General features: G+C 44.0%; 1 protein-coding gene across 18 annotated transcripts in view; it reads right to left on the bottom strand.

The window, feature by feature from the left end:
* PHLDB2 (pleckstrin homology like domain family B member 2) overlaps positions 1 to 13428 on the bottom strand; it is a 102731-nt gene extending 89303 nt beyond the window's left edge. For all 18 annotated transcript variants that reach the window (XM_032852152.1, XM_032852155.1, XM_032852153.1 and 15 more), the window contains exon 1: positions 13347 to 13428. The gene's annotated coding sequence lies outside the window, so the exon portion shown is untranslated. The remainder of the gene's footprint in view (positions 1 to 13346) is intronic.
* Positions 13429 to 13814: the final 386 nt, after the last annotated feature.

The raw sequence follows: 13814 nt of genomic DNA, 5'->3' as shown, positions 1-13814 counted from the left end.
CCTTCCAACCATTTAGGATATTTTAGACAAGGCTACAAAAGGAAATCCATGAGATATTAGAATAGACAAGAAGAGAATTAAAGTCAGTTAGTGGGGAGACTTTGGTTTTAATATAATGTATACAAAATGGGAAACAGAGCTAAGTTAGAAGAATTCCCACAATGTGCAGAGACAGCAATCCTGAAAGCAAGCCAGAGCACACGTGATTAAGTAGAAGTCAAAAATTAAACAGCGAGCCCAAACACTGCATTTTAAATATTTACTCTGTGAACAGCACAGAGCTGAAGGGTTTAACACCTCAGGTCAAAAATGGATATTTAAAAGTTTAATTTTCTTAAAGATTATAGTTTTTCTGTTTTCTCCTAATAAAACTGGTCAGGTCACTATGTATAAAGCAAATAAATTCTATTTTGGTATGGGAAACAAAAAGCTTAATTTTTGACTCAGCCATCTAAGATGATGATGTCATTTCAGATGATAAACTATATTACTATATTTGAACTTATTTGCAGTTGCAAATGCTACTTAATAGCCCAAATAAAATACTAACAAATTCTCTTCCCTCTTCATTTGGGGAAATAAAACGAGAGAATACCAAACTACTACAGACCTCTTACTGCATTATGGGGTGCTAACCCTTGATACCCCTCACCTCCTCACACAAGCTTTTCTAAAAATCAAAAAGTGTGATTCTTAAACAGTTTGGTTGGCCCAACAAAATGCAATACCAAAATACTGCAACATAGTAGTTGCTGAAAAGATCAGATTTATAGACTCGGGAAGAGGCAAGCAGGACATTTGCAAATAAGCCATATCTGAGAAACATGCAACATTTCTCCCCCATACATACATACTTGTAGGGGAAAGTCAAGCATGATGTGGATGGAAGAATGTTCCAGAGAGTATTTGAAGGGATATTCCTGTTTGATACCCCAGTTTTTCAGTTCACTCTCACTGGGTCTGTTAAGGTTATGTAAACATTTGGCTGTACATGTAAAAATTTATCACCAAATACAAATACAGAACTGACTCATTTTCCTGAAGTTTGGTTTACCTGCCCTAGCTGAGTGCATCTGTATACTTGTCTCAACTTGGTATCTTTTAATTCTACCAATCAATTCAACTCAAAAGGTAAAGAATCAGCTGGTGCCCTTTCTGAGCCTGGGAGTGACAATCATGGCATGACACCTTTCTCCTTCCCTACTTCCAGAGTATTCTCTTCATTGCAGTTGAGATCACGTAAGTGGAGGTTTAGAAATGGGGAAAGCACAGGAGGACGGAGAACGGTATCCAGCATGTCCTTTGAAGGAGGATGAAAGCGTGAGCAAGGAGGGGAGAGACAGGAGGGTAGAGAACCCAGTTGGGAGAGTTTGGGTTTAATGAATTCCCTGGAAATGAGGGAAGGATTGTTGGGACAGGAACACTGCAAACAGAATGCATCAGAGACCACAGCTGAGGAAGAGCTAGGATGGTGGCAGGTAAAAGGAAAGTGTTGTCCAAGTGGCAAACGAGAGGGAGGGCATGGCGGAGAGAGATTTGCATTAACATGTGTAAAAGGGGAGGCAGGTGAGGAAGACTCATTTTCCAACCTGGCTTCTGGGTCTACACTGATGTGTTTATTTTGGGTTTCCTAAACATCTTATGCAAACAAAAAGAAGTCTTAGGGGAATTATAAAACGACTGCATTGTTACTATAGAAGCAAGAGTCCTGAGGGCTTTAGAAACTGTGTCTATTACATGCATATCCACAGAATGGGCATGGAGAAGGGGAAAAGGCATCTGGTGCCCGTCTGAGAGAAAAGACAACACCGGGAAGTCTAAACAGGAAAGAAGTTAATGTGTGTTAAAATGTTTGGGCTTACTTTCCAATCCATAAATTTAATCCCCCCAGAGCTCCTGTTATTTTATCACCTGGAATGTGCATCAGCTCACTGTCAATTAGAAAATGCCAGAAGTCATGAAGAGCTCTCCGGAAGATTGCACAGAAACTCACAGCACTTTTTCCCTAGAGAAGAAAATTACATGAAAAACTAATCTCGAAGATCGTGTTGGTAAGTTTCTTGGTAGCTCCTTTCCTCTCTGACACACAGTTCTGGCATCTGTTTTGAAACAAGGGTTCTCCAGCGCCCTTAACACTCAGTAACAATACAGTGAAGCTGACCCCGTTGAAACTGTGTCACCAGCTGTGAATTTATGGCCCTGCAATGGCCAGCGCTGGAGGGATCTAGGTTTCAAGAGGCTGAAAACACACCCAGAAAGGTAAGTTTTTTTTTTTTAATATTTTATTTATTTATTTGACAGACAGAGAACACAAGTAGGCAGAGAGGCAGGCAGAGAGAGAGAGGAAGCAGGCTCCCCGCTGAGCAGAGAGCCCGATGTGGGGCTCGATACCAGGACCCTGGGATCATGACCCGAGCCGAAGGCAGAGGCTTTAACCCACTGAGCTACCCAGGCACCCCCAGAAAGGTAAGTTTTAAGAAACAAACAAATTAACATAAAGTGTGTGTTGTGTTGCATTGCACTGCCTTGCGTTGTGTTAAGGGAGAAGGACTTACACTCTGGTCCATATAAATGCAGTTATCCAGAAACCCAAAACAGTTTGGAGGGGTCCTTAACTATATGATGCATTACTTGTCGTCTGACACTGTCATGCACAGACACTTCTTAGGGTCTCCCTGGACGGCAGGGATTCATCAGTGGAGGACTGGCGGAGCAGGGCAGGCCATGGGAGAGTGGAGACTGTTTCATATAGCTGGGGAGAGGTGAGGATATAGATTATGGAAGCAAACTCAGAAAAAAATAATAACCCTCCAAGATCAGGAAGGTATCAATTAAAATTTCTACCTTATTAACAAGTTTGAGTCTCCGCTGTACCCTACACAGGCCCATGGAGATTGGGGGCTGGCTCAGGGCACCTCTGCTGTCGCAGACCGTGGCTGACGCTGGTGTTCAAAGCTCTGCCAGAACACTGGTGGTCTAGGGGCTGGTCTCTTTCAGCGCTGATGTTTACAATATGGCGAGGTTATAAATAAAGCAAGCACTGATGACATGTAATTGAATTCAGACACCAGCTTAGAGCAGTCCCTCAGAAGCAGTGCGATTCTCTACAGGAATTCTGGGGAGGAGGGGTATTCCTGCGGCAGCAGATGGGGCCGGAGGGGGAGCTTTGAGAGGACGAAAAGGGAAAACCGGGAAATCTATTTCAGCCTCAAACTCCAAGCTTAAGAATGGAGAACAACGGATACAAAACCTCCCTCTTTTTCCACTAATCTCAACAAGAAAACATGATGTGTGTGGGGGGGGGGGGGCAGTGGCTAACGAGAAGCTCCAGGAACAAGCACTTCCTTCTCTAGCCATATTCTTATTTCAGGACTCCGAAAGCAGCCATTTCCCCCACTTCCCCCATCCTCTGTTATCCAAACATCATCCTCATTGAAATCAGTCCTCTTCCCTCTCCCTTTCACAAACATACCCTCCTTTTGAACAAATATTTCCTTTCATCACTAAATCCTCCTCGGCCTCCTCCATCTCTGCAAAGAAGCCTCACCTCTCCACTCAGCCCTACACTCACGGGCAAACACCTCCCGGCAAACATCCCCAGACCCTGTCTGCTCCACAGATCTCCCTCCACACACAGTGTCTGGGAGCATCCCGAAATCATCGTCTCAGCACTCATCTCCTCATCCACGACTCCCCTCATCCTGCGTCCTAAAATCTCCTCCTTTAAACTCTTCATCCTCACTCAAGCTTTTATATCCCAGTGCAGAGAAGAAAAACACTTCTAATAGTAGACCGAGTACCCTTGTTCTTTTTGCAAATAAACAGAGCAGCCAGTAGATTCCCACTCCTCTCCCCTTGCACCATGTTCTTTGTCATTTAAAGATCTGCCTATTTCGGGGCACCTGGGGAGCTCAGTAGGCTAAGCATCTGCCTTCCGCTCAGGTCATGATCCCAGAGTTGTGGGATCAAGTTCCACATCGGGCTCCCTGCTCAGCGGGGAGTTTGGTTCTCCCTCTGACCCTTACCCCACTCTTGTGCTCTCTCTTGCTCTCCCTCACAGATAAATAAACTCAAAAAAAAAAGGAAAAAAAAAAGGGTCTGCCTATTTGAACAAAATCATTATTTATTATCCATTAGACACACACACATAGGTTGATAATCTCAAAGGAGGATATTTTCATCTTCTTGTAAGATCCAAAAAAAAAAAAAAAAGCAGTCCCACAGGAATTAATGTATTTTTGAATGGCAGAGCAAGGAGGCTCTTTTGTCTCTGCAGATGGAACCCATTCACAGGTGGATGTAAATCTTAACCACGGGCAGTTAGGCACCCACACCCTCACAGACCCGCATGCTTCCCACATGCCCACGGCAGCAGGAAACACACGAAGGCTCCCGGGACTGCCAGGGGAGGCTCCCCAGAACTCAGACAACTCAGGGCCCCCTTACAACTGGCCGGCCGGCAGGGTGACCCACAGCCGGGCCGGGGAGAGAGGTGAGGACCATGGAATGGCTGACATGACTTCTCAGGACACCGATCACACAGTTTCTCTCTTGGTCCGCTTTGGTTTTGGTTTTGAAGTTTGGCTACATTATATTCTTGAGTCACCTAAGCAGTCAGGGAAACCATTAAAGAAAGATCAGAAGCATCAAAGACTCCTGCAGGGAGGACAGAGCACAGATGGGAGTGGTGAGCGATGAGGGATAATGAGGATATTTAATGCAGCTGGAAGGAGTGAGGACAGAAAGTTATAAGGAGTTCCAGCTCCTTCCTATCACAATAAAGGAGGCTAACCCCACGTCACCGATCCCTTCTGTCATCTCTCGCTGTACTGAAGTCTAAGCTTTGTCCAAAAAAGAACTCCACATGGTATTCCAAGGTTCCTAAAAGTAATCACAACCAACAGCAATAGCCCTACTTCAAATGAGGATCTTTATCTCCTGTATCAGAGGCTATTTTCTGGTAGTCTAGAGTGTTATATGGGAATAAAAATCTTAGAGGACTGCTGTGGAGAGTTTTAGTAAAACATCAAGTAGGCGGATTTAAATAAAAATTTGTGCAGGGGCGCCTGGGTGGCTCAGTGGGTTAAAGCCTCTGCCTTCGGCTCAGGTTATGATCCCAGTGTGCTGGGATCAAGCCCCGTATCCAGCTCTCTGCTTAGCAGGGAGCCTGCTTTCCCCTCTCTCTCTGCCTGTCTTTCCGCCTACTTGTGATCTCTGTCTGATAAATAAATAAAATCTTAAAAAAAAAAAATTTGTGCAAGTCCCTTCAATAAGACTTCTTGGTACAAACTTTGAAATATTCCTTAGAATCTCCAAGGAATTCGGCAGCATGTTTCCTGTGACAGCTCTCTCCAGCGGGTGAGGAAGGCAGGCAGGAGGGAGGCCACAAAGCACAACCTCAAAACACAGATGGGCCATTCAGATTCTCTTCCCACCCACAAAATCCCTGACTCGTACCTAACTCCTCAAGATGTGACTTTTATCAGTTAGATTCACATCAGTGTTCATGCCGTTATTAAAGTAGCTTTAGCAATATTTTAAAAAAGATACAATATTAATGCAATAAACATTTACATACATATATTATAAATTCAGTTCAACACAGTGACATGGTAGGAAAGGTCTCTAATTAAAAACATGCTGTCTCCGATTACAGAAAACACCAGGTCGAGGAAATATAATAACCACCACAGAGATGCTATCACTTAAATCTAGAATATGGGAAAGGTTACAAAACAACAACAACACATCCCAGTATCTTCAACCAGCATATGGCAAAGGAAAAAAAAAAAAAAAAAAGAACAAGAAAGAGAGGGAGCTGTTCTGGATTAAAGGAGACTTGGGAGACATGCCAATTAAATGTAATGCATAGGCCTTATTTGGATCTTGTTTTGAACAGTCCAATTATTAAAAAAATTTTATGAGACAAAAAGAATCTGGACAGTGACTAGAAAATAGATGATATTATAAATGCTATTTTTTAGGTGTACTAATGATATAGTTATTTTTAAAAAAGCCCTAATCTCTTCGAATTATTTTAAATTATTTATGAATGAAATAGTATAGTGTTTAAAATTTGCTTTATCACAATCCATGTTTTGGGGGAAGAAGTAAGGTCTACAGATGAAGCAAGGTATGGAGGGTACGTGAGATTTCACTGTATTATTCTGTTAACTTTTGTGTATGCTTAAAATTTTCCATAAGAAGATATTTAAAATGTAAGATGTATGCATTTTGAAAATCAATATGAATAAAAATATATGAACATATATTGACTTAAAAATTACACTGGTTCACTTTACAAAGCATCATGGGGTCCTATCAGTGGCTCCTGCCTAATTTTTTTAAAGTATGAAATATTAACCCTCTATCATATTGAAGCTCTTAAAATTAGCTCTTAAAAGCTGATTTTTTTAAACACATGGGGTAAATTTGAAAAAAAAAAAATGCATTGTCCAGATTCCAAGGGTCAGGCGGTTACATTCAGAATGCGTGCTAGATAATGCTAGGTGCAGTAACTAAATTTCACCACTAAGTGTGCCCAAAGAAGAACCATCTCTTCAGAAAGTTAAAATGTAGAAGTATTCACAAAAACTGCCAACCTTGCTATATCTTGAAGAATGTGAGCCTCAAAAAAACTTTAACACACACACACACACACACACACAAGCCTTATTACAGATTTGTGCTAAGAGAGACTGACAAGCTTTATAGATAAATTAGGTTCCTCCCTTTTTGAAAGTGAGAGAGTTAGAAGAAATTTAGACTCATATTTTTCAGAGTTCTTTATAGAATCCTAAAACAGTTTCAGGTCAGGATGAAGATTCCTGAAATTTCCCCTCCCCCCAAATCCAAAGTTTCCAGATGTTTCTTTTTTTTGATCATTGGTATAATTCATCCCTGGGTTGAGTGATTCTGACTATAAACCTGGAAGAGTCCTCCTCTGTTATGTTATCACCACAGTGAAGATAAAACCAGAGAAGTGGGGGGACTCGGGAAATAGCTAAACCGGGGGTCATGTCTGTGTGTGTGCAGCTTACTTCAGATTCATGTCCCAAAGCAGAGGGGTCCTCCAGGAAAAAGCATCCTTCAACTCAAGGCCAATTCTGAGCAAGAAAGATATTGATTGACCTTAGGATCATATTCGGATAAAGATGCTCTCTCTTGATCCTGAAACCACCTTTAGGGACTTGAATTGGAAGCTGAGAGTCTAAGGGACCAAACTTTGATCTTTTCACCACCCTGTCCACATTCCAGTCTACTGATCAAAATGCAATCTCTTAAGCGTCATCTTTTAATCTTCCAAAGTAACATTCCCTAAATCCCAAAACACTACATTCCCCATTCTCTTGCCCAAAATTTATGAACTGGGAATAGCCAGAGCTTAAGTAGGCTTAGGAGAGATGAAACAAACACAAGGTAACCCCATCTTCCAAAGTCGTGTTTTTCCCTTCAACTCAAAAACTGAGCAGATGGATTTCAAAAATGCCGTAAAGTAAACGAAATGGTCATGACACCATCTCCTCATTACTTAATGGTGGATTACGCAGAGTGGGTATTATAAGACACTGCTTTATTATAATAAATAAAGACCATTTATTGCTTGGGAGGGAAAGAGAAAGGACTTGAACCAGCAGAGATCCATAATCAACTAACTAAATTCAATTTAATCAATGCTGTTGTTTATAACTGTGACCAAAAGACCTAATATAGGAAATGGTTTCATTAGGATGTCATTTTTTTTTGTAATGGCCAATCTAGTACAGAGAACATTGGACAGGCTGCCAGGAGCATGAGTCAGGAGACCCGTCCTAGTCCTGGTTCTGCCAAAATCTCCAGCAGAAGCAGGAGCTGGAGCAAGTCACTTTGCCTGTCTTCACCTTGTCTTAGCAGAGGCTTCCTGTATTTAAAATGGTAAGGGCGACCTGGTCCAGCTTTCTGGACTCACGGAGATGCTGGTTCAGTAACACACGAGTGCCAGTTCTACAACGCAGGAAATGGAAATGACCACAGAACAGAAACATGTTTTAGTGATAAGGTGGCAGCTACCTAACTGGGAAAAGCTTGCCCCCACGCTGTGGCCCGTGACATTCCAAGGGCATGCTACATTGTTTCAGCATAACATCGTGGGAAAAAGGCCCAGTCAGAGCTATGTTAATGCAATATCATATGGGTATTTGATTCAGCATGATGTATAAGAAATACTTGCTCTGCATTCCCACAGCTTGCCATTTCCTTAAAAAATCTTAAGCTGTTTTCGAAAACCTACTTCTACGATGACGTAAGCAGCGTGGCAGCCAGACATCACTTCCCAGTCTCCCCTGAGTATCTATTGGCTCTGAAGCACTATTCATGCTGGGTCTGAACTGGTCAAAAGAACACAGGAGCAGGCTTTCCTTCGCTTGTGACTGTTCTTGCTTTAGTACTACAGTGGTCAAGAAATACATCTAGGAAAAATCTTGTAACCTTTAGCTTTTTGCTATTCCATCTGCTAATTCCACAAGCATACTGCCATTTGGAGAAGTCACACACAATGTGCAAACCAAATATTCCAAGATGATCAGCACTAATCTCCGCAGAACTCCAGAATTAGCAGCAAGTCTGAGAAAAGGCCGACCCTGCTTGAGGTAACGATATTAAATATTGGCATGCACAAACTTTTCCTTTCCCTTAATTTGTAAAGTAAGAAAAAGCAGCTTGTCTAATAAATCAACTTCTACACACTAACCAAAACGTCTCTTATAAAAAAAAAAAAACTCTCAAAAACTTTTCCATGTGCCTTATCTTGCACTCTAGATCTTACTTATCTGTTTCTTTGTAGAGCAAGCTTCTCCAATCCCTGGTTTTCCCGTCACATCTCAATAAAATGATTTTTAAACCTGGGTTTCTTTTCTATTATTGACCATTAGCTGCTACAGCTATAGTCACATGTAAGAAACATCCCTAAACATCATGAAAACAACTGTGTGTAAATTTAACCCCTAGAAGATTCAAATCCTGTGTGATGGAGACAAGTTCTTGTCTGTTTATCCTGAAGGGATCTGACAACCTGAGCTACCATATTTGGTCTCATTCACTTTCAAAAGACGAGTCATGTTACTCAAATGCCAATAAATATTTCCAAGCAACAGTTATTTAAAAACAAAACAAAACAAAACAAAATAAAAAACAAAGCCAACTCACATCTCCTCCTCCCATTGTCTGAAAAAAAAAAAAGTAAAAAAGGGGGATCATGGGAGGGGCTGCTACTGTTCTTTACTGTGGCACCTGCAGGCAGCAGACCCCTTAAAAAGTCCTCACTTTCAAATCATTTCTAAATCTTCTACTGTGTGCTTGGCCTTGAGGTGCACCCACTGGCTCCCTGCTGAAATGAGAAGAACTTACCTCAGCACAGTTCAGAGTTCCCACCTCTCCCAAGAAAGGCATATGAAAAAAAATTTTCTCTAATGCCCAAACCTCTGAAACTAGAGGATTATTAACTACCACAGCAGGACCACTTAGCACACAGAACTAGAATCTGTAATCACAAGCCTAATGACTAAACGTAGAAATGTAAATGTTAGCATACAAATGTTTGTCACTGATCAGGCCATATGGACACGGCTCTTCTGATAATTCAAAGCTCACTGAGATAACCCCTTTCTATAAGCAGCCATTCACAAATGCCCTGCTTTTTAAACTCTCCTAGGAAATTAACAATAGCTTTATGCTACTATCTGTTCTTCCCCATTAAGTAAAAAGATGGAGTGGTAGAGACGGGGGGTATAAGAAAGCACAATGGCACAGGAGTTAGATTTGACTTGCAGGTCCTGCACTAGTCAGGCAAGGTGAGTGCATCATGGGCAAAGGAGTCAGAGAAGAGGATTTCTTTTTATTTCCAAGATTGTTTTGTTTCACTTGCCCAAAGGATAGCTGAGCTCCTAACCCAAGCCCTATGCAATCACAGTTATCATAGATAGCCATTCAGCATGTGAATTTCCCCCCAAATTGCCCCCATGTGTGCTCATTTCCTTATATGCCAGGTGTCTTTTTAAACCCCATACTCAGGAGGCCGCTCTCATTTCCCTTCTGTCCAAGACAACTCTATCCATTCATGTACTCTACTCTTAACCCATAAGGCAGGGAGGGACTAAAAATCTCAAATGTTCTGTTTTGTACCTGGATTCAAAAGCAGCATCTGCTGTGTTTGTAAAACCATCTGTTGCCCACTTTACTGTGGGAAGGAGGATGCAGGCATCAGATGTGGAGTGTCACAGGTCACACAATGGAATGATCTCCTTCTTCGGGCCAGAGATCTGATCCACTGCCTCCATGGCTGACGCTACTCTTCTCCAGTCAAGGGTTTATTTATTTCCTCCTGGAGAATAGTACTGCTAAACTCCAAACTCTCACAAAGGGTCAGGTCCAGGATTGCGTTTTTTTGTCTGTTTGTTTGTTTATTACAGTTGCTTGAATTTCAATTTCTAAATTCTCTAATTCTGGGTTATACCTAGAACTACATCTGCCACAAACTCACTTGAGACCTTATGAGTCACTAATCTCCGGACATGTCTGTTTTCACATCTATAAAATAAGAAGGTTGAACTTGGTGATCTCTGAGGCTCCCTTGTGCCCTAACACTCCCAAATTCTGTGATTTTTAAATGAACTCCAAGTTGCCCGTGAACACAAGTTCCTTCACATCTTTGGCATACTGAGGCTCTTAATGCCAAGGGTGAAAGCATCTGGTGCTGACGAAAAGGCTCCTATGACATGGTCTCTTTGTGTTTAACTAGAACACAGTTGGTTTCTTGAAGAGCCAAAGTAGACTAAGATCCTTAATCTTATTAACATATGCCCATGAGGTAATGAGCTAGTATTTTAGAGTATTATTCTAGAGCAGTTTTCTAGATTTGGGAGCTGAAGAATTCTTTGGGTGTGTTCTGTGTATTGTAGCATATTACACAGCAGCTGAGGCCTCTCCCCACCAGATGCAGCCCAGCTGGCAAGAGGGGATGTTCCCTACCTCCAGCTGAACAGCCAAAAAAAGTTTCCATACATTGGCCAATTTCCCCAGCCTGGGGTCGGGCGTGCAAAATCTCCCCTCATCCTCAATAGAGAACCATGGCTGTAATGGGTATCGGGGCTTGAAAATAAGGTACATCACTCAAAAGTTGTTTTTGTTTCACATGGGTGATACTCACATTCTTAATAAGTAAAGCACTCCAAGACCTAACAGTGAGATTTTTAAAGCACATGTATTCCACTTGAAAGAAGTACAAAGCTCCGCCTTTACAAATCATTCATAGCAGGCCTCCCTGCGAAGGGTTGAGAACTAGCACACAAATTCATAACCTCATCTGCTCTTCTCACAGGATCTTCCCCAGTATGCTCCAGAATCAACTCTTGGCTTGCAGACTTCAAAACAGCACTTTGAAGAGAAGAAGGAAAACCAGTGGTTTGCTTTGATCAGTTTGGCTTTTTCTTCCCTCTCTTGTGCAAAAGCCAGTAAATAAGATGTTTCTGAAAAGGTTGCTAATGAGTTCTGGCTTTGGTCTAGATTCTTGAAGATAGGGGTTAGCAAACTCTTAGCTCCATTTCCCAAGTATCTTTCCTCCACCACTTCAGAGACACCCCCTATTGGTCAGTCCTCAGCCCAAAGAACAGCAGCTACCAGCTGTGCAAGACAGACTGAAGGCTGCAAACTGCAATGATTACTCCTCTTAACCAAACATCTCATTTTCCCACTGGTGAGAGAGGCTGAGATTTGCAAACCTCTGGGTCTCAGAAGGTGAAGGCTACACTAGTCAACTCTCCCTGGCTTTTAAAGGAAACACCCATTTTAAACGTTTTCAGGACTTTTACAGAGTTTCTTAAGCGTTTGTACTTCAGAATGTCTGTACATTAAAAACGTAAGGTGAAAAAGAAACACTTTTGAAGGACTAAGTGCAGGGTATGAAAAGGGAATTGTGAATAGACACAACTGTTACTTTTCAAAGAACTCAGCTGTTTATTCAAACAAATATTTACACAATTGAGGGTAATGGTACCAGGGATATAGCCATTCTCTTAAAATAGTGGGCAAGTCTAGAGGTTTATTTATCCCAAATCCAGCTACTCTGTTGCTATCCTACCAGGAAGCAAGAATTCAAGTGTACTCAGGGCAAAAGTTTAACCCTCTGAAACTGAACTTCGTTTGGAGCTCTCCCAGCTGAACTCAGATAATGTCAGAATCTCAGGGACGGATCTCAAACGCCTCAATTAAGCCAAACTAGGATGCTTCAAGTTACACTCCAATACTTGAAAGTATCTGCAACGTACACATTTCTAGAATGAAGGGAAATATGGCTGACAAAAAACTTATACTGAAAGGAATCCACATTTGTGCACCTCCTCTCCGAGTTCCACTGCCAGGCGCGTTTGGCAGTGACTAGTCTTGCATTCTAGAACTCTTGGGAGCTACTTCAGAGCTGCACAAGGAAGACTTCTAGGGATCAGGGCAGGGCCAGCCAAGAGTATTTCCAGCCCCCCGCAAGTCTACCAACTTAAAAGGCTGCAGGCAGAGTTCCTTCTTTTACATAAGAAAGGCAGATGCGCAGGCTTTGGAAGCCGGCTGGACTTCAGAAGCTCTAGCAAACAGGACACTTCTACTCTGGAAGGGACAGCCTGTCAGCCTTTTAATTTCCTGGCGGTGGCGGGAGTTAGCCAGGTCCTCGGCGCTTCAATAAGTGATGACTGCTAGTGCTAAGTTACTGAAAGCACCAGCAAACATTTCAGCTGCGCCTCAGCCCTGCCGGACGAGGGCTGAAATGGGGGTTCAGAAAATTCCCCAACGCCTGCAGCCTCTATCTCTTGGGGTACTGAGACCGCCATATCACAAACTTTGGGGGATCCAAAGCCAAGTCGGAATCTGAGGTTCTGCGCGGTTCAAACTTGGGAGCCGCACTCTTGAAACAGTGGAATCACAGAAGGGCAGCTAGCCAGATATTTGGGGCTAGGAAAAGGGTCGTCTCCGAATCCCGCGCCCCATATCATCCAGCAGCAGACCTTCTCTTTTCTCCGCTCATCGCGACAAAGCAGCTTTCCACCGCAGATCCCAATCCCTCTCTCGTTGGTCGTTCCAGAGTTCTGGGCAAAAGTTGCCTCCGGTCCCCCCAGATCCCGCCTGTTCCTTACAATCGCTTTGTGAGAGTTTCCCCTACCCCGACACTCCCTCCCCAGGATGCTCGCCAGTAGGGTCCAGTCACCTCCTGGGGTTGAGGCCCCGCAAAGCTGCTCGGCCAGGTTTCCGCTAACCCCAGCCCAGGCTTTTGTCCCTGGAGCCTGTAAGAGAAGCAAAGCAACTCCGCGTCCTCGGCACGCACTCACCGTCTCATCTTTCCTCGAGCTGCGGCTCTCCACCGGCCCCGTCGCCCTCTCGCCTGGCCCTGGCCCCTGCCCTCCCTCCGGCCTCCGACCCCGGATCTCCGGCCCCGTGCCGGGCCCCGACGCAGCCCCAGCCGCAGCCGTCCGGCCACTCCGGACTCGCCGTGCGCAGTCAGCGCGCCCCTCCTGGGCCCGGGCGGCCACTGCCTCCTCTCCGCCCCCAACCCTTCGCCGCGCAACCGGCGGCGACCAACTCGGCGCGGGGGAGGCAGCGCCCCCGGGGAGCGGCCCCGACGCCCGGAGCCGGCGCGCCCCACCCCTCCCGGCCCGCCGCCGCCCCCTTCTCACCTGGTGCGTCGGCACTGCCTGGTCCCCGCGGCCAGGGCGGGAAGGCGCGCTCGGTGCGCCCCGGCTCCCTGTGAGGTCCCCCTCCCGCCGCGGTGGTGAGCTCCGCGCTCCTCGGTACTGTGC

This window comes from Lontra canadensis, unplaced genomic scaffold (assembly GCF_010015895.1).
Source record: "Lontra canadensis isolate GAN:19392208 unplaced genomic scaffold, GSC_riverotter_1.0 scaffold6, whole genome shotgun sequence".
NCBI classification, from domain to species: domain Eukaryota; kingdom Metazoa; phylum Chordata; class Mammalia; order Carnivora; family Mustelidae; genus Lontra; species Lontra canadensis.
This window is presented reverse-complemented; position numbering and strand designations above follow the sequence as displayed.